This window comes from Ambystoma mexicanum, chromosome 5p, assembly GCF_040938575.1.
Source record: "Ambystoma mexicanum isolate Mex_15411 chromosome 5p, UKY_AmexF1_1, whole genome shotgun sequence".
NCBI classification, from domain to species: domain Eukaryota; kingdom Metazoa; phylum Chordata; class Amphibia; order Caudata; family Ambystomatidae; genus Ambystoma; species Ambystoma mexicanum.
The window spans coordinates 56,253,329-56,273,003 of NC_090930.1; the positions used below are offsets into that span (position 1 = coordinate 56,253,329).

General features: G+C 46.2%; 1 protein-coding gene across 1 annotated transcript in view; it reads left to right on the plus strand.

Moving 5' to 3' along the window:
- The window catches only part of TEX11 (testis expressed 11), a 3,096,519-nt gene that overhangs the window by 1,550,511 nt on the left and 1,526,333 nt on the right, over positions 1–19,675 (plus strand). The window lies entirely within an intron of this gene.

A 19,675-nucleotide genomic window follows, 5' to 3' on the forward strand; every position in this document is an offset into this window, starting at 1 on the left:
CCATAGTGACCCCCCAATATAGACTCCATACCCTGGGACTGACTACTGCCTCCCAGGGCATGTAAAGTCACCATTGACTTTACTAGTCTCAAATTCTGAACAGAACCAGCACAAACCATCATATTGTGGACGTACTGGCCGGGGAAATTCGATTGTCCCGGGGTCTGTTAGTCGAGGGGGCACGTCTCCGTCCCCCCTGATTGAGTTTTGGCTGGTGGCAGTGGATACTACTTTTTATATTCAACCGCAAATATATCTCTATGGGATTTCCCATTGTTCGAGGCTACCAACTTTAATTATTTAATTCCTATAGCCTCGAACATACCGCCGGTTTATTTATTTAATATTAATTCTCCGGATGGTATTTTTTGCCAGAACTTGGTTCTAAAATGGCGTTTGTGTTCGCTTCTGTAACTCCAACCCAAGTTGAGCCCTCTGTTCCACTTTTTGGCTGGCTTCTCCACAGAAGCCCTCCAAAGTGGTGCCACTCTGTCTGGGGTACTTAGGAGGGGTGGAGGGGGATTTAGGCACCCTGGACTGAGTTGCCTAGGCAACTCATGTCGCACTCCGTCCTGATTGGCCCAAGTGGTGAGCCGGCTGGCTCACCACTTAGTATGTTTGAGTGACAGCTAGGCTGAGTGAATGGGGGTTTTCTGCATAAAAGCAGGGCTTTGGGGACTAGAACTTGAGAAGTCGCCACAGGACCAAAGAAACCGACGAGGGAGAAGCTGAGCCGACCTGCTACGACGACACCACTGGTGGAGCCCTCCTGAACCGTCTCATCACTTTTCCCAACGACAGAGGAGATCTCCAGCCCGGAGAGCCTTCTTCCTTCGACTGGTGGGGATAACCAGTCTGCTTCCTTTTTCGCTTCCTGGAGCATCTCGTGGCCGCCTTGCCTGTGCCAAGCACCCCGGCAACTGGGATACCACGTTTTACCACTACCGCGAATCAAAGGGTAGTACCTTTAACCGGAAAACTCAGCGGCTGGTTTCTTCCCTGGCAGTGCAACGACCTTCATCTTCCCTCCACGCCGAGATCTTCTCTTCCTCTGGACGACGCCGTGACTTGCACCCGCTGCCAGGAACAACTGCCCCCGCTGGAGGATCCTTTCCACATAAGGTACCGTGTTCCGCCTGGCTTCCCTTGCAACCGACTGTACGGGGTAGATTTAGCCCCTGGCTTTCGAACCTGGGTTAGCCTGGGACACCCTGGCTAAACTTTTCTGAGCCTAACTAAAACCTTTCTGAACTCCCTGTAAGACTTTCTAAGCCTGTTGTCATTGTGTGATCTTGGGTGCATTTGTGCCCTGCTCTCTTCAAGAGTGGGCCCGGCCTATGGACTTTGGCCCACAAGTAACTTTTGACTTTCCTGCCTTGCTTAAGAGTTCCTAAGTATTAGTGTGGTGTATTTTTCTACATTCTGCCTTTTTCCCTCCCTTTTTCGTTAACTTATTGGAGTACCATCTATAGTTAAGCGCTCACCTCTGTCTGGAAATAAGTGGTGTTAACTAAGACTTGTCTGATAAGGAATAAGGGATGTATATAGATGAATAGTAACTGTGTTTGAAGTGATTTACAATAATAGTGCTGGAGTGTGTCAACAGGTGTGTCTTTAAATAAATAATTATATACCTTGATACCAAAGCTATGGTCAGTGTTTGCTTGTGCTATTGTGTCTGAGTGCCTATTGTGTATACTTTACATACTGCCTAACTCTTCTAGTGGGATGTCTGACTGCTCAGCCTCAGCTACCAGGTAAATCTGGGTGGTACAGACTGCTACCAAGTGGGTTTACTGCCAACACCTGTAGTCCTAAATCTTTTGCAATGGTCCCCAAGGGAACTGCACAGGTTTCTGCCTAACAGTCTGGGACCCAAGAGAAAGGAATACCAACAGAAAGGGTCTGGGATCCAACAGAGAGAGGCTCTGGCAGATTGGGAGACTAGGGCGGTCTAGACTACGAGAGAGAAAAAGAAACCAACGGCAAGAGGGTTTGAGACCCAACAAAGGGAATACCTGGCAGGATAGTGAACCAGTTATTTATTAATTTTTTGGGAACTTGGTTTTTATTTTTTGTTATTAAATAAACCTTTACAAATTATAAAGCATCATCATATCCAATCACAATTTACCCAGATAGTTCAATACAATTCCACATAAATCACTACAGTCAATCATCTTTAAAAACAAATAAGTTCTTAATCCTTATCTGTAGAAATACATTCAACAAATGCCATACCAGCTACACCAAACTGATTTTTTCCCCTATTAGAAACATTTCCCACCAGTCCCTAGCTGATAGGGACCTGGCCTGCTCCAAAAAGGCTCCCAAATAATAAGTCCTTCACTCCACCCGGGCTTTTACAAGTCATCATCAGATGGCACAAGGTTTCATTATTCCCAGTATCTCCACAATATCTAAAGCCTGCTTCTTCCTTTCTATTAGCCTCCTGGCCAGCTGTTAAAACGCAATCACATTAACAACTCCCGATAGTGCGCCGAAAAGAACTTTTGCAAGTACAAAGGAATTTGATTTAGGGTTTTACTCCCTCGGTCAAGCGGCATCATCTATTTACTTTCTTTTCTTAGCTCCAGGGTAGTAATCCAATCACGTCTTGCATTTCTTTTTTTCACCTTCAGTGGATTTTCAGTCAACATTGCTGGTGGCATATCATCAGATCAAAGTAGGGCCATACATTATTCCTTCCAGATCTCAAACCACCTATTCCCGGATATTAAATCACTGCATCTCAGGTTCTCGAACGGGCAATTTCTATCCTGAGTCATACATTTCCTGAATAGGGAGATTGTTTTCCATATGACAATTGACTTGATTGGAGCCCAAATTCAAAACGTATTGCAGCTACTGGTAACAAATTAGTCAGTTTTAGGACCTTGCCCCGAAAGTACCCTTCTAGGAGTCCCCATACTTTCCATGACAGATTCAGCATTGCTTCCGCTACAAATGTTAAAAGCTGCACAACTTTTTGCTTGAAGAAGGCGAGCAGGGGGAGCACTTCCCGGAACCGCAAACAGCTTAACATTTGCTCGGAGCTTCAAGAGATGGGCATTGTCATTAATATTTCTATTTATTACTGTTCCCAGATATATAATAGATTCTACAATTTCCAACCTCTCACACCTACAGCCCATAAATACAGTGCCTTATGCTTTCTCCGAGCAGATGACATTACTAGAACTTTTGATTTTTTCATTTAGTCCATTTAACTCCAAATACAACAGGAATGCATTAAGTCGGCGTTACACCCCTACTGGTGTTTGATCTAGGAAGACTAGATTGTCCGCATACAGCGCCCAGGGCAAGTCTTTGCCATTAATCCTAGGTGGAAACACCTAGATTGCTTCTTGGGGGTCACGAAATCAAAGGCAGCACTAAAATCAAGAACTGCCACACAAAGCGATTTCCCTGTAATCCCCCCAATATCCGAGGTACAGATGGACAGGGCAGCTGCACTTGTAAGGGTGCCTATGGTCTTCCTGAAACCTGTTTGCAATGGGCTGAGTATTTTCTCCCTGTCTAACAATCTTGTTAGATCTTTTAGGACCAATTTGGTGAAAATCATAGCTGCCGAGTCGATCAGTACCATTGGTCGGTAGTTTGCTGGATTAAGTCAGTCCCCACTCTTATAGATGGGCACAACAGTTGCAGAACGGCAGGAGATCAGACACTCTGCCACTAGCAATGCATCGAAATATTCTGCATAGGATGTCCGACCACAAGGTAGGATCCTTATTAAAGAATTGATTGGAGACTATGTCAGGGCCACTGGCTCTGGAGTTATTCAGGGATTGGATAACAATCGAGATATCCGTAGTGTCAAACTCGCAGGTCCAAGGGATGCGTGGCCGGGATTGGGCATCTGCTGAATCATACCAAGGTTATCCACATTGAATTTGTTATGATAGAAGCACACTACTCAGCCTCAGATATACAGCATGATTGCAGGGCATATTGTTTTTCCTGAGTGCCATTTAGTATCCTTTATATACTTCTAGTATCCTTTTCCACCAAACCTTTAAACAAGGATTGATTTTTGGCAATATGTAGTAGGCGTTTGTGCCCCTTGAGCCCGTTTGCATACTCAGGCTTGATTGCTTTTTTCCCCATCTGCGCAGCCCATTCCTATCCTCATAGAGAATTCAAGTTTTTTCAGCTTCTGTCTTTGGTCCCTTTTCCGATCCTTTATCGCCGGGTCAAAGGTTTTTGGATGATCAAGTGCAAAATTTGTTGGGGGAATCCCCCGTTGATCAGCGCCCACACTCAGAATAGATGCAAAGTTTGTTGAAAGAGTAGCTTTGCTCCTCAGATGTTCCAACAAGAGGGACCACGAAAGATTCAGATTGTGATTTGCTCTGCAGACTTTCCAAGGGCTGCACACTGCTCACTTTCTGCTCGTAATTATGAGGTTGGTCGGGCCCCCAGTACTGATTGTAGCCAGCAGACCTGCTCTCAGCGAAAGACAGAGCATCGCGTGATCGCTTCAGGATGATTTCACAATCTTTAACGCTTTGATCTTATCCCTGTCAATGTTTTTAAGAAAGATGTAATCTATTGTGGATTAAGCTTCAAAATGTTGCCATGTGGGCGAGTTTGACCAGGTCTCACCAAATACTAAGTTTGTTTGGGTGAAACCACACCAAGACAGCAATTGGGACCATTTCAGATCTTGTGCTGCTTTTTTTCCACGGCTCTCAACGTCATTGGCAATGGTAAATAGTTCCACCTCACTATTGGCCACCCCTTCTTCATCCACTATGCACTCAGAGTTAAAATCACTGGCGATAATTATACCAAAACCTAAGTGTATATCATTCCACTTTATCAGCACATTCCCCAATTCCTCCAGGACCTCCTCCACTGGGGAAGTTAGTGCATCAAAAGTAGATGTTCACTGCCAGCAGCTGCACCGATTGCAGGCCAGATTTATCCTTAATAGCAGATACCAGATGCGCAGCAGAGCTATACGGCCAGTTCACTAAGACACGAGGGTTGCCCCTTGCTCCTTTCGTAGCCGGCTTGTAGTTGATTAGACGGCCATCAATGACCGGACAGTCTAAGAGCTATGTTTCCTGGAGGATGATTATATCATACTGTTATGGGTAGATTGCCTGGTCAGCATGAAGAAATTAGTTGAATCCTCTAGTATTCCAGCACAGAAGGTCTACGCTGGAAGCTGGGCCGGTGAGCTGGGATTGATGGCAAGGTACTTGGAAGCCATCTCCAACCAACATCTGGGTATGGTTGGTTAGGCGGCCAACGATGATCATCATAATCAAAATTACGTGTGATTGTCATGTGTTGCTCCAATTGTAATCAATGCTTCAAAGTGTTGGCTGCATAATAGCATTGAGATCCATTGAGTATGAAATCCTCCTGATGGGAGTACACAAGATCTTCTACTAATTTAGAGGTGAAGTGTACAGTACATTTCCCCAAACGGGTGCGATCGGCCAGATGTACGAACTTCAGATCCTGTGATGCAATTGTCGACAGGGACGGGATTGAAGACAGAATTGCTAGCACTTTACTTCTATTTAGAGGTATAGGGCATTCTTCCTCAAACACATATTCAAAGATCAGTGGCAAAGCAGCACTGTGGGCTGCTTTATAGTCTGGCTGTATATGAGGAACCAAGTTGGCCTTCCATTTCTGTCCCTTAAATTTTGACTCCGTACCTGGCAACCTTGCGACTCCATCATCTGTGGCATGGTACCTAGATAGTTGCAGTGTTTGGCCAATCCGGATCCGCGAGACAGAGGGAGTCCGGGTCTAGGCATCCACTGACTCAGGAATTGTTGATCCTGGAGGTACTGCTTTCATACTAAAATGCGCTGCCTCTCTCTTTTTCTTCGATTGTTTCCTCTGGCTGTTTGCCATTCGGGCTCCCTGTGGGTATTACGGTCTTTTTGATTCAGAAACCTGCTGCAGAATTATCGGCTTCTTTATTCCAACAGTACTATTGGTATTGTTATCACTTCCCTGGGTCACTTCAGGGACAACATTAGTCGTGTCCCTCAATCTTGGATTATTGGCAGCACGGCACATAGCCCTTAGAAATTTCCTAGAGTCACTATTTCTGTGCGACTTTGGGGATCGGGACTTGCGGCACCTGACACAGGGCAGTACTACCGGATCCACTGCTAGGGTTCAGGGCTCCAGCTTTCGTGTCAGCATGCTGGCTTTATTTAAGGTCGAAGTAGGGGTCCTAGCCTGCTGAGAGGTTGCTCGAAGCTGGGAATCCTGAACCGCCTGCTTCACCTTGCACCCTTGAAGCAGCAGCGTTTGAATTGATTTGAGGATGCCCGTGCACTCCCTAGCTTCATGGACTACAGTGTTGTAAAGCCTGATAAACGAGTGTAGAACAATATTCAAGGCTACCAATGGGCTAGAGTTTGAGTCCAGGTCTGCCATGTCAGAGGCAAACCCCTCTTGAGACACCTGTGCTGAATCTTCAGATTCCCCTTCCATCTCAGCTTCATTGACCGTGTCAGATAGGGTTAGTTCTGGCAGATCTAGTTGCGTGTTTGGGTTTCGAATATCCGGGGCAAGATACTCAGGCGCTCTGACACAGAATCAGGGGCTTTAAGCTCTTTCGCATGCTTACCCCTGCATCCAGTGTAGAGATGCTGAGACGCCACTCTATGTCGTCCAGCACCGGGCCCGAGATCTCATACGCCGAAACGTTAGGTGTAGCGTTCCCATCTTCCACCACCCCAGAGTCCTGCACACGAGTCACTGCAGGTTTTCTTTTGGTGAGGTGAAAATAACCCTGACATTTTAGATTGATCAGGAGGTTGGCCGATTTCCTTCTGTGATAGGGCCAGTGCAGGACCTGCGTGTATCTGGGCTCATGTTCTGTCACTGCAGGGATTATAGCTCTTCTTTTGGCCTCACATTTAGGAGTTTGTGCAACAGCCAAGGCTCACAGCACAAAAGGCGGTGGAAGAGATCGTAGTGCAGAAGAGAGACAGCAGGAACTACGCCCTAACACAGAGCTGTCTTCTCCCCACACGCACCCACCTCAAGCTGTCTGTCTCGAGATCGCAGTGAAGTAAAAAAATAATGAATTAATCAAAATGGCGGGCTGCGCACAGTGATCCACCCTATTTAGAATCCCTCGATAAAAAACACTGCAATAATACCAACTGATAGCTGGAGCCAACAGTGTCAGCGCTGCACTTTATTCAGTCACCAGCCACTCACCATGCTGACCCTCAGCAGCAGGTCCTGATGCTCCCGCACTCCGGGATCGAAAGTGTCAGGTGGCCAGGAGTTAAGACTCCGGGGCGCAGATCAGCTCATGGACATGGATAAGTACAGTGACCACCTTTTCCGTTCTCCGCCTCTGCCTTGCACTGACCTCAGGACGAGATCCGAGGAAAGGACCTTACAGCGTCACTCGTCAAGCCGCATCACAGTGAAAGCAAGCAAAGCAAACGATTGCCAGTGGCCGCTTCCGACGAGACCATCAGATTTATACAGAATGAATAAAATCGGGGCTAAAGAGCAGCCCTATTTAAGCCCCTGGAATGTGTAAATTTTCCTTGAGAGAGTACTCTGTGCAAAAAATCTCACCTGAATGGAGGTATCAGGGTACAGGTCTCTGATCGTTTCCACCAAACCGGCGGGACAGTTCCAACTTATCAATTTGGTCCACATCCTCTCCCTATTCACCTCGTCGAAGGCTTGTTTGAGGTCCATGAAAGCCAAATAGTTGTTAATTTTCGTCTCTGTAGATCTCAACTTCAGGAGGTTGAGCAAGAATACATTTAATGGAGGACCCACCCCCTTCACAAAACCTGTCTGACGGGGGTCAAGACAGCCCGCACCTATATCCCAGATATTCAAGTCTCTCAACAGAAATGAAGCAAAGTGTTTCCCCAGGGAATCCAGAAGGGCGATCGGGCGATAGTTTTTGGGATCGTCATGATCGCCCTTCTTGAAAATCGGCACTAATCGCCTCTCTCCAAGAGGCCGGAATTTGTTTTGTCGCCAGAACCTGGTCAAAGAACCTAGCTGCAAAATCTGCCCAGAACATTTCTTTTAATAAATGGTTTGTTAGACCATCTGACCCTGCTGCCCTAGAGGAACTCAGCCTTCCGATCATAGTTCTAATCTCCTCGCAATACACATCAATAGACCATTTCCCCCCCTATGTCCCTATATTTGTACTGCAGCCTTTCCTCCCCCGCCTCAAATAGTTTGGTATAGAAGTCAACCCATCTATCTTCTGATACCTGGCTAAACATGAGAGCAGGTTGAAGACTTCCCACATTATCCAGCATACCCCACAGATTCCTTGTGTTCCTTGAGGATCTGCAAGTTATGGCCAACCATCTCATGAGTACATTTCAGGAGACATTGGACACTGTCGCTCCTTTGCTGAAACAATTTGCGTCTTTAGCGCACAAAGGCAATAAGTGGTTCAAATCGGAGCTCCGGAAGCTGAAAGCAGTGAAATTGAAATTGTTTTACGACTGGAAAAAAAACAGGATACGTCAATTTTGGCTAAATAAAGATTAGCAGCGAACTATTATAAAATCAATCTGATTTCTGCCAAAAAGGAAATGTTTAATAATCGTATTGTTAATGCTATCTCAGAAAGCAAGGAACGCTTCAAGATTCTGAGAGAGCAAGAACAATTTAAAGGGCCTGTCAAGGAAATTATTTGTAGGGATGACACTTGGTGTAATAATATACAGGATGCCATGGTAGGAAAGTTATGAAAAATGAAAAAAGGTTTAGAGGATCAAAAACTTGCATGCAATGTAATGTGCTACCTGATGACCCAGTAAGACTGACGCCGAGTAAATTGGATTTAGAAATGGCCTTCAGATTCTCTCCGATCTCTGAATCAGACTTACTAAAGGTCATCTCTAAGTTTAAAAGTTCTAGAGGAAGCGGCAACCCGGGATCATCGAAGATCATCAAGACATGCCCTGAGCCTCTCCTACCCGTTATTTGCAAATTCATAAATGCATCCTTTGCAGAGAATCTTGTGCCTGATAGTTTCAAAAAGGATTGGATTTTACCATTTATTACGAAATCTGGCTTATGTCCTTTGACGGACACTAACTATATACCCATTACAAACACTACGTTTCTGTTAAAGATTCTGGACAGGGTCACTTATGATCAAATCTCAGAATATCTCAATCAACATCATATCCTGAATAATCTTCAGTCTGACTGGCAGCATGGCACTGAAACCGCCCTGCTGGATTTGAAGGCAAAACTACTTGATTCCATGGATAAGGGACAAGCTTCCCTCCTCATGATATTGGACCGCTCTGCTGCCTTCGACCTGGTGTATCATTCAATCTTGTCCACCAGGTTGAGAGAAGTAGCTAACTTTTCCTGTGATGCAGTATCCTGGATTGGCTCATTTCTCTGTAACAGGCAATGTAGGGTGGTGATTGGAGACGCAGAGGCAAAGCCTTTTACGTTACTATATGGTGATGCACAAGGAGCCTGCGTTTCTCCATCATTGTACAACCTCTTTATGATCCCATTCTTTGACATGTTGGAAAGCAGCAGGATCTCTGTTACAAATTACAGAGACGATACGCAATGCATCATCTCACTCACGGGAATTTATGAGGAGGATGTGCATAAAGTTAATCTGGTCTATGATTTCATCCAGGTATGGATGATTCAAAATGGGTTGGCGCTCAATAAAGACAAAACGAAGCTCATGGTGGTTGGCTCATCAATGAAAATCCAAAACTTAGGACCAAGGTATAAAGTTTTTGGGCCTCATTACACGGTAGGCGGAGAACCATGTCGCTATTAGCGCCATGGTTCATGCCGGTAAAATACCTGCACCGCCTTGGTGGAAAGGGGAATTACCGCCCCATTCCAAGGTTGGCGGGGCGGTAATTCCCCCTTCCACCATTGCCTTTCCCCATTCCCATTTTTGCCCCATAGGGCTCTATGGGAATGGGGAAGGCGCTAATTACGGTACCGCAAATTGCGGTACCGTAATTAGCTCCACTGGTCCCTTTGCGGGTTGGTTTATAACGCCTGCAAAAATCAGGCGTTAAATTCCCCAACCCGCAAAGGGACCTCGTAGTAAGGCGGTAAGGATTTACCGGTACCGGTAAAATACCGGTACCGGTAAACCCTTACCGCCTACCGTGTAATGAGGCCCTTTGTATTGCTGACTGCAAAATTGATGCACACAATAAAGTTAAAACTCTGGGCATAATTCTTGGCCAGAACCTTAATATGAGGGCACAGATTAGTGGGTTGGTGTCTGCGTCTTCTTATTATCTTAAATTTCTGGCGTCTCTCTGGCGCTTTATTTCACAGGAGAATGCTGTAACTATTGCACGGGCAATTATCGGTTCTAAACTGCATTATTCCTGTAGTTTACTCATTGGCAGTACACAATTAGATTGTGAACGCCTTGAAGTGATTCAGAATAGTGCGGTCAGGGTAGTCTCTGGACTCAATTGGAGAGACCATGGGGGTCATTACGAGGTTGGAGGTAATGGAAAAACAATGCCGGTAAAGGATTACCAGCATTGCATACCGCTCTGGGCTATTCCAACCTAAGAACCCGGTATTAGAGGCATCGCTAATAACGGTGCCTCTAATAGCGGCAAAGGCGCAGGCACACGGGCCTTCAGGCCGGCAATAGCGGGATGCCGCTAACAACAGGACATCACAAGTCAGGCAGACATGCAAATACCGCCATCATGAAGTCGCTAATAGGGGATACCGGCATGCCAGCAATAGCGGCATTGCGAAGCACCCGTAAACTGCTATGTGCAGTGTTCCCAACTGCCACAGGTGCACACAATCAGCACAGGTGGAGGCAATGGAGGCTGGGCCAGCACAAAAGGAGCACACCTACACCCCTTCCCACACCAAAATGATTCCACAAGTAGTAGCAATACTGGGGATGGAGGACATGCTTGCATTGCTACACCAGCAACAACAACATTAACAACAACAACAGCAGGCACCACAGAGGAGACGCAGGAGGAGAAGGAGGGTGAGACAGGCCCAGCATGCCCCACTAGTGCAGCCAATGGTACCACGCAGGCAGCCCTCAATCCCTCGCATCAGAGCCAGTCCATTCAACCTAACCCCTGAGCAGATCCATACCCTGTACCGTCTGGACCGTGACACCATCACCACCATCGTGGACATGATACACGACATTGTCAGCCTCATTGAAATACGCACCGCCATCCCACCTCTACTGAAGTTAGTGTTGGTGCTCCACTTCCTTGTCACTGGCACCTACCAGCACACAGTGGGGCACATGCATGGCATATCACAACCCTTATTTTCTCGCATGCTGAACCAAGTGCTGGATGCCCCCCTGAAGCACACAAGGGACTACATATCCCTACCACGGACTCCCCAGGAGAATTTTGACACAAAAGTGTTCTTCCATGCACTAGCATAAACCAATAGGGTCCATACTGCTATGAATTCAATTAGAGAATTGCTTGAATGATAAACTATTTAATGAGTGTACCTAGCTAGGAGGTATCACTGAACCAATAGATTTAGGCTACTACAGACTCAGAAAGCAATCAGGGTAGTCTCATGTTGAAAACAGTAAACATATTTATTTTTACAAAAAGACATCATAGACAAGAAATGCATGAGTAGCTAAAGAAAAATAGTGTGTTGTAAAAAAATGGGTACACTTATCTGTTGGTTAAAAAGTTGAACATTGAGAACACATAAACAGAAAGAGCGGTCTTACTTCAAAGATTAAGACAAATCAAACAAAAACAAAAACTGCCAATTCTAAGTGATGACCTAAAACTGAGCCAATGCTCTTAGATTTGGCTTGTATTCAGCCAATACACAAGCTTTTTTACAGGATTGGCAAGGTTACATTATTCTATGTTCTTCATTTTATGACAGGTCTGCCGTGTCCTGCAATTCACACTAATTCTCGCAGCTAGCGATCCGGGAAATCGGGCACAACAATGTGTGATGATCTTGTTTGAGTCATATACCATTTGCACATTGATCGAGTGATACAATTTACGGTTGCGGTACACTACCTCCATGGCATGTGGGAGCACCAATTCCACATGGGTGCAGTTGATGGCACCGATGCAACCTGGAAAGCCTGCCAGTGAATGGAAGCCAACTTTGGTGTTGGAGATCTCCTGGGCAGTCCGTGGTAGGAATATGTGGTTGCCTGTGTGCTTCAGGAGGGCATCGAGCACTTGGTTCAGCGTACGCGAGAATAATGGTTGTGATATGCCATGCATCTGCCCTACTGTGTGCTGGTAGGTGCCTGCGGCCAGGAAGTGGAGCACAGACACCACCTTCAGTAGAGGGGGGATGGCGGTACGGATGTCTATGAGGCTGGCAATGTCGTTATGCATCATTTCCACAATGGTGGAGATGGTGTCCCGGTCCAGACGGTACAGGGTGTGGATCTGCTCAGGGGTTAGGCTGAATGGACAGGCTCTGGTTTGAGGGATTGGGGGCTGCCTGTTTGGTACAACTGCCTGCACTGGTGGTGCATGCTGTGCCTGCTTCACCCTCCTCCTCCTCCTGCGTCTCCTCTGTGCTGCCTGTTGTTGTTGTTGAAGTTCCACTACAATCATGTCCTCCAGCCCCAATATAGCTGCTGGTATTGGTATCATTTTGGTGTGTGACTGGGTGTGGGAAGGGGTGATGTGTGCTCCTTTTGTGCTGGCCCAGTCTACATTGCCTCCACCTGTGATGATTGTGTACACCTTTGGCAGTTGGGAACACTGCACATGGCCATTTACGGGTGGTTCGCGATGGCGGCGTTTACTCCATGCCGGTAAGGTACTTTTCGGGCTTCAGTAGGCCGTCATTTGCATGTCCGCCTGACTTGTGTTCAGCTCCTGTTTACGCCATGCTGCTATTGCCCGCATGTGAGGTTGCGTGTCCGCGGCAATGCCGCTATTAGAGGTCCCGTTATCTACGGTGCCGCTAATAGCGGGTTGGCGGGTCGTAATGGAGCGGAGCGGTAAGCGATGCCGGTAATCCTTTACCAGCATCGTTTTTCCCTTAACTCCAACCTCGTAATGAGGCCCACTGTCTTGATAGGAAAATGTCTGTGTTTTTGACATATACACTTCATTCGGTGGCATTCAGTCCTGGAAAGACTATCGTAATGTATTTATTGGCTCTCTGCCCAGTTACCAGAGAAGAGAAAATAATAAAATGTGCCAAAAAAATGTCTCAAAGACGCTTTATGGACAAGGAAGGCATTAGGTTAGCTTTGTATGATGTAGGGTCTATTGCTATGTCCTCAGATCACTGCTTTCAAAAAGAACTATGTTGGAGGAATCCAAATCTTCATGACCTTCACTGACTGCTTCTGACACCACAAGGTGTACCTAAGTGTCCTGAAGTAACCACTGCCATCACTGTGACCACTGATTGTCATCAAGTCAGTAGATGTCAAAGCCCTCCTGACCAGTAACTTCCTCATCAGCACATTCAATGTCAGTTTTTGCTTCAAGATCTTTGATGTCAAGGTCTGTTATAGTAATGGCAGGGCCTGTAGAAGACATTGCTCAACATCTGGAGCTTATTGAAGAAGTCCAACCTCCACTGGAACCTCAGTACAGAGGTTCATCCACCATGAAGACTCAGATTTTAAGGGAACAAGGCAAGAAAGGCACAGAAGAGACTTCCCTCATTTAGCCATGCATGCCATGTTATGTTAAAGGTGCTTATAATGCACACTTGTCACCACCTGTGTGGTCCGTTGGCGCTCTGGCGGATCTGTTAGGCAAGAGGGCAAGGGGGTGTGAGTTAGTAGGACTGAGAGGTAGAAACAGCGGTGTGCAGTCATAATGTCGACATCAATAATGTCGACAGTCAAAATGTCGACAAATTAATGTCGAAAATCAATAATGTCGACATACAAAAATGTCGACATTTTACATTAATGTCGACATTTTTTCGAAATGTTGTATAAATAAATAAATATATATTTATTGTTGTGTTGTATGTGTTGAGTATGAGGGGTGGGGGGTGGCAGGGGGTATTGGGTGAGAGGGGTTGGGGGGGACATCCCCATAGTAAATGATAATCTTTTTATTTATTTGTTTATTTATTTATTGAATAATAAATAAATAAATAAATATATAATTACTATGTGTTGGGAATGAGGGTGAGAGGGTGGTTGGGGGGGTGTGGGGGGTGTCAGGGGGGTGTTGGGTGAGGGGGGGTTGGGGGGGGGACCCCCCCCCCATAGTAAATTAGACTCTTTTTGGTTATTTATTTATTGAAAAAATAAATAAATAAATAAATAAATAATTAGATTGTGTTGAGTATGAGGGGTGAGAGGGTGGTTAGGGGGTGTGGTGGGGTGGCAGGGGGGTGTTGGGTGAGGGGGGGTTGGGGGGGGGGGACCCCCCCATAGTAAATGATACTTTTTGTTGGTTATTTATTTATTGAAAAAATAAATAAATAAATATATAAATAATTAGAATGTGTTGCATATGAGGGGTGGGAGGGTGGTGGTGTGGGGTGTGGGGGGGTTGCAGGAGGGTGTTGGGTGAGGTGTTGATAGTGTTAAGGGTTTATAGTCATATTGTCGAAAAAAAAATGTCGACATTTTTTTTTCGACATTATGACTTTTTACATTAAAAGTATAGAATGTCGACATTATTATTTTCGACATTATTTTTTCGACATTTTTGTCTGTCGACATTTTTTTGTCGACATTATGACTATAAACCAGAAACAGCAAGGGGGCTGTGATATTCATTTGGCAGATTCAGTTCATTTTACAACGCTCGCTGAGCGTACGTGGGTTTTTCAGTTGGTAGCCGTCATGTGCTGTTGTGCTAGACTATGGGGGTCACTATGAGTTGGGCGGTAAGGGATACCGGGCACCGGTAAGGAGACCGGTGCGGGTAATCCCTTACCGCCCAATTCCGAGATCCCTTAGCGAGGGACCAGGGCGCTAATAACGTGCCTGCTATTTGCAGGCCCGTTATTAGCGCCTTCCCCATTCCCATTGAGCCCTATGGGGGCTCAAATGGGAATGGGGAATGGTTCGTTGAATGGGGACTTACCAGGTCCGCGCAGGTCGGAATGTCCCGGTAAGTCCCCATTCAACCAGACCAGTGCCAGACCCGGTATTGGAGGTAGCCATGGCGCAAATAGCGCCATGGCTACCTCCAATCCAGAATGAGGGCCTATATATGGTTTGTTTTGTCGTTGTGGTGTAGGGAAGCATGTGCCATTTGTTGTGCTGTAGAGGTATGCTTGTGTTTAGTTTAGAGTTTGAGAGGTTTATGCAGAAGTGTGAATTTTTTAGTAGGGTTGGTTAGTGGCAGTACCCTATTCTACCCACACTGTCTTGATTGACTGTGGCCCTGGTCCCTCCTCCATCGTATATTCTGGTGTGCTACACTTACCACTACTATGCTGTGTGCAGAAGAGTGGGTCCTCAATGGGCTATTCAGTGGCGGTACCTTTACACCCCCAGCATTCAGACCAAGTACGGCCCATATCTCTCCCTGCCCTCTTAGCTCACCCTGGTGTGAAGCAACAACCACCCCCACGGGTTCCTCTGGGGATGGGGGTGTCCCCTGTGCCTTGCTTGGTCCATCAGTCTAAAGCTCTCTGTCAGTGGTCGAATTAGATTGGACCCATCTCTCTCCCCTGTTTCCTGTTTGACCCTCTATAGAAAAGGGTACACCAAAGCCTCCCTCCCATTCGGACAGCTCTCTACTTCTCTGCACTCCTTTCTGATCTGGCTTACTCCCCAGTCCTCTTATGGTACGAACGCCGATATGTGGGTCTCAACTTCAAATGATATGATATGATATGATATGATATGGCATTTGTAACGCGCCTATACACAAGTGTTTCAAGGCGCGACGAGGCAGGGGGGGGAACAAGGGGAAGACAGACAACGATCATACTAGGCCAGGTGTCATTCAGACCGCGCAAGTGCAGGGGTAGGGGAAAGGGAAAAGTGCAAGGGGAAGGGGAGGGGGGAAGTGCAGTACAAGTGAGTAAAATAAGTAAATAAATAGGGCCAGCTGGTGGCAAGTGCAAGGTAAGTGCAGACAAGTGCTGGGAAAGGGGGGGCTGTAGGGATACAGAGACAGTCCCTCAGTGCAGGGGTTGCCAGGGAGGCAGTGCAAGAGGAGAGTGGCTGGGACCAGGACCGAGGTCGGTGAGAGTGGCCCAGTTGCAGATTCGGTGCAGATTCAGTCAAGACTTTAGCAGGGGAGAGGGAGAGAGAAAGCAGAAGCAAAGAGGAAGGTTTTGAGGTGCTTCCGGAACCGGAGATGGTTCTCCTCAAGTTTCAGGGAGGCAGGAAGGCTGTTCCAGAGGGAGGCCCCTGCCACGGCGAGAGATCGACCCCCGACTCGTTGCTTCGAGAAGCGGCTGACCCTGAGGGAGTTGGAGATGGATGAGCGAAGGGCTCGGGAAGGAAGATATTTAGGAAGAGTGAGTTGAAGGTATTTAGGCCCCAGGCCCCAGAAGGCCTTGTGGACAATGCAGAGGGTTTTGAACTTAATCCTCACAGCCACTGGGAGCCAGTGTAGAGATTTCAGTCCTGGAGAGATACGGTCCCTGGGCTTGAGGCCAAGGACAAGTCTCGCAGTTCTGTTCTGGATGAGTTGCAGGGGGCGGAGAGTGGAGGCAGGCAGATTAAGATAGAGGCTGTTACAGTAGTCCAGCTTCGAGAGAACCAGGGCTCGGGAGACAGTGAGCTTCTGGGGGAAGAAGAGGAAGGGAAGAATACCTCTGAGGAGGTGCAGCTGGTAGTGTGACTTCTTAGAGAAGTCAGATATATGAGGAGAGAAGGAGAGTGTGGAGTCGAAGATGACCCCGAGGTTTTTTGCCTTGCAGGTAGGAGCAGGAGGAGGGCCAAGCGAGGATGGCCAGAGAGCTACAGGGAAGGAGGGAGTGGGTGTGCCGATGAGTAGAATCTCAGTCTTACTAGCATTAAGGCAGAGGTCATTGGCGGCACACCATTCCTGGATGGCAGACAGACAGTCAGAGATGAGGGAAGGAAAGGAGGAGGCCGAGGGTAGCCTGAAAATGAGCTGGGTGTCGTCCGCATAGCACTGAAAGTAGGGGCAGAGAGCGGCGATGCGGTGGGCAAGGAGTGCCAGATACTGGTTGAGCAGCCAGGGAGAGAGATTAGATCCCTGGGGAACACCACAGGTGGAGAAAAAGATGTCAGAGAGGAATGCAGTGCCATCAAGATTTGAGACACACCAGTGAGTGATAAAATTCCCACATTTCAGGCACTCTTGTGCCCCCGCACTCCCTGTTGGCAATCATTTTTGCAGCAGTACCAACAGTCCCAGGAGAGGCCATAGCAACCAAATAAAGTGTTTTTTGAGTAACTTGTGGAGTTACCTGGCTCCCTTGGTCACACCACTGGAAGTCCCCAGAACTAGGCAGGGCACTTCAAATCTCACCCATCGCAACCATCAACCCAGCCCCTTTTCATACATGTAATTCCTGCCACATTCACTATCTCCACTCTCACCAACAATGTGTGAGGGTTGAATTGTTAAACACCTAATTATTAAAGGAGGATTTGCGAGAGCAGAAAGTGAAGCTCAAAACCTGAAAAATGTATTGTGCCCATCTTGTTTGGCGTAGACTTTAAACTTCCTACGAAGGGTGTTGCCCACTTGATATATAACCTGGCATACATCCTGTAGTGTGTTTGCCCTGTTTTCATTTCCTTTTTCTTAATCTATTTCCCTTTTGAGTCTTTTTTATGCCTACAGTGTCATATCCAGGTGTGTTTCTTCTGAAACATTGAAAATAATGACATTAGCGCAGGTCATTGTAAATCATGCAATCCTTCTGTATTGAATATTTAGAACATAGATGCCTTCTGTTGTGGTGTATTGTACTGATCCCGAGCCATTCTATTGCTTCATTAGATCGTATGAATGGTCTGCTGGTTTTGAAGAAGACTTACTCTTTACATTGGATAAGGACATTGGGACATTGGATAAGGACATTGGGCCTCATTAGAAGGTTGGAGGTAACCATGCCGCTTTTAGCGGCATGGTTGCCTCCATACCGCAATCCGGGCCCGGGTTCCTCAAATGAGGAATTACCGGGCCATCGCAACCTTGGCGGACCCGGTAATTCCCCGTCCGAGGAACCCAGACCCGGTCCATCCCCATTCCCATTCGAGCCCCCATAGGGCTCAATGGGAATGGGGACGGAGCTAACAACGGGGCCGTTAATGACGGGCCCGTTGTTAGCTCCCTGGTCCCCTCGCGGGACCTGGTAAGGACGCCTGATGTTTCCAGGCGCCCATTGCGGGTCCCGCGAGGAGACCTCGTAATAGGGCAGAACGGGTTTACCGGCACCTTTACCGGTGCCGGTAAACCCATTCCGCCAACCTTATAGTGAGGGCCATTATGTACTTTGTAATGCTTAAAATACTTTCATATCCTGTCCCATTTGAATGTTATTCTGAATCAAAGGATCTATTCTGACTCGTTTTCACATGTAAAAGGCACATGCCAATGGGGCCACAGCATCCTTCAAAGGTGCAAATGGTTACATTCATTTCACAACAGAAATCCTGCAAGTCTAAGATCAGACTCTGGATAGGGTTTATCGATAATATGTTCAATGTCTGTCAATGAACACAAACAGAGGCAAATGCATTTTCTTACATAGATTAACCAATAACAAACAGGTGAACGTAATGGCCTCTACTACATAGAACTTCCACTCAATTGTGGAACTCCCTACCCCTCCCATGCGATTAAACCAATACTACCCTCACTTCTGGCAGAACTTTATAAACTGGTTCAAAAACTCTGTCTAGGCCTCAACGGTTATACCCTCCTTTGACCTTCTCAATGCTTATGCTGTGACACTGTTTATATAACTTGCTGTAATGAAAATGTATCCAATATTTTATATAACTTTCTGTAATGAAAATGTATCTAATATTCTATGATGTTCTAATATGTATCTATCCTTATCTGTAACCAAGCTGTGAGTTGTCTTATGCAATGTGCCCTGATACTATGGGTCTGATGCGCAATACAAGTAATAAAACAAACAAACAAATACAATACACACCTAAAATTCACAGGGCTATCCACAATGAAACAATAAGCTTTCTGGATTGCGGCATCTATCACGAATGAGGCCCCTTGTACACAAACACAAATGTGGGGTATTGTCCTTGTTTTAAAGGCCAGTAAGATACCACAGTGATTAAGAGAGATGTTGAATGCTAGAAGCACCAACTCAGTCCAATGTATTGTCATCTTTCTGAAGGCAATGCATTAAATGCTAGTACTTTAGACAATAATAACATCAAGTATTACAGCTCATCGAAGAAGCAAGAATCTTACATGACGAGACAAACCTGAACTTATTATTATTTATACTACTGCTTCTATTAAAATAATATTAATAATATATTTACTTGATTCAGAAATGTCCTAGGAATGGACTGCTAGGATTTTCTGGATGCTTAATGCCAAGAATGTATGTAATGCTTTGCTGTAATTTGAGATGCATGTGGTTTCTTTATAGGCAATGTGATATGTGGCATAATTGAGTACAAAATGGTGTCACTAAAAATAATGTGCCATTTAATGCCATAACAGCTATGTAAAAAATCATGTTAAGAGAAATTGTCATCCAATTGAGTTACTCCACTTCT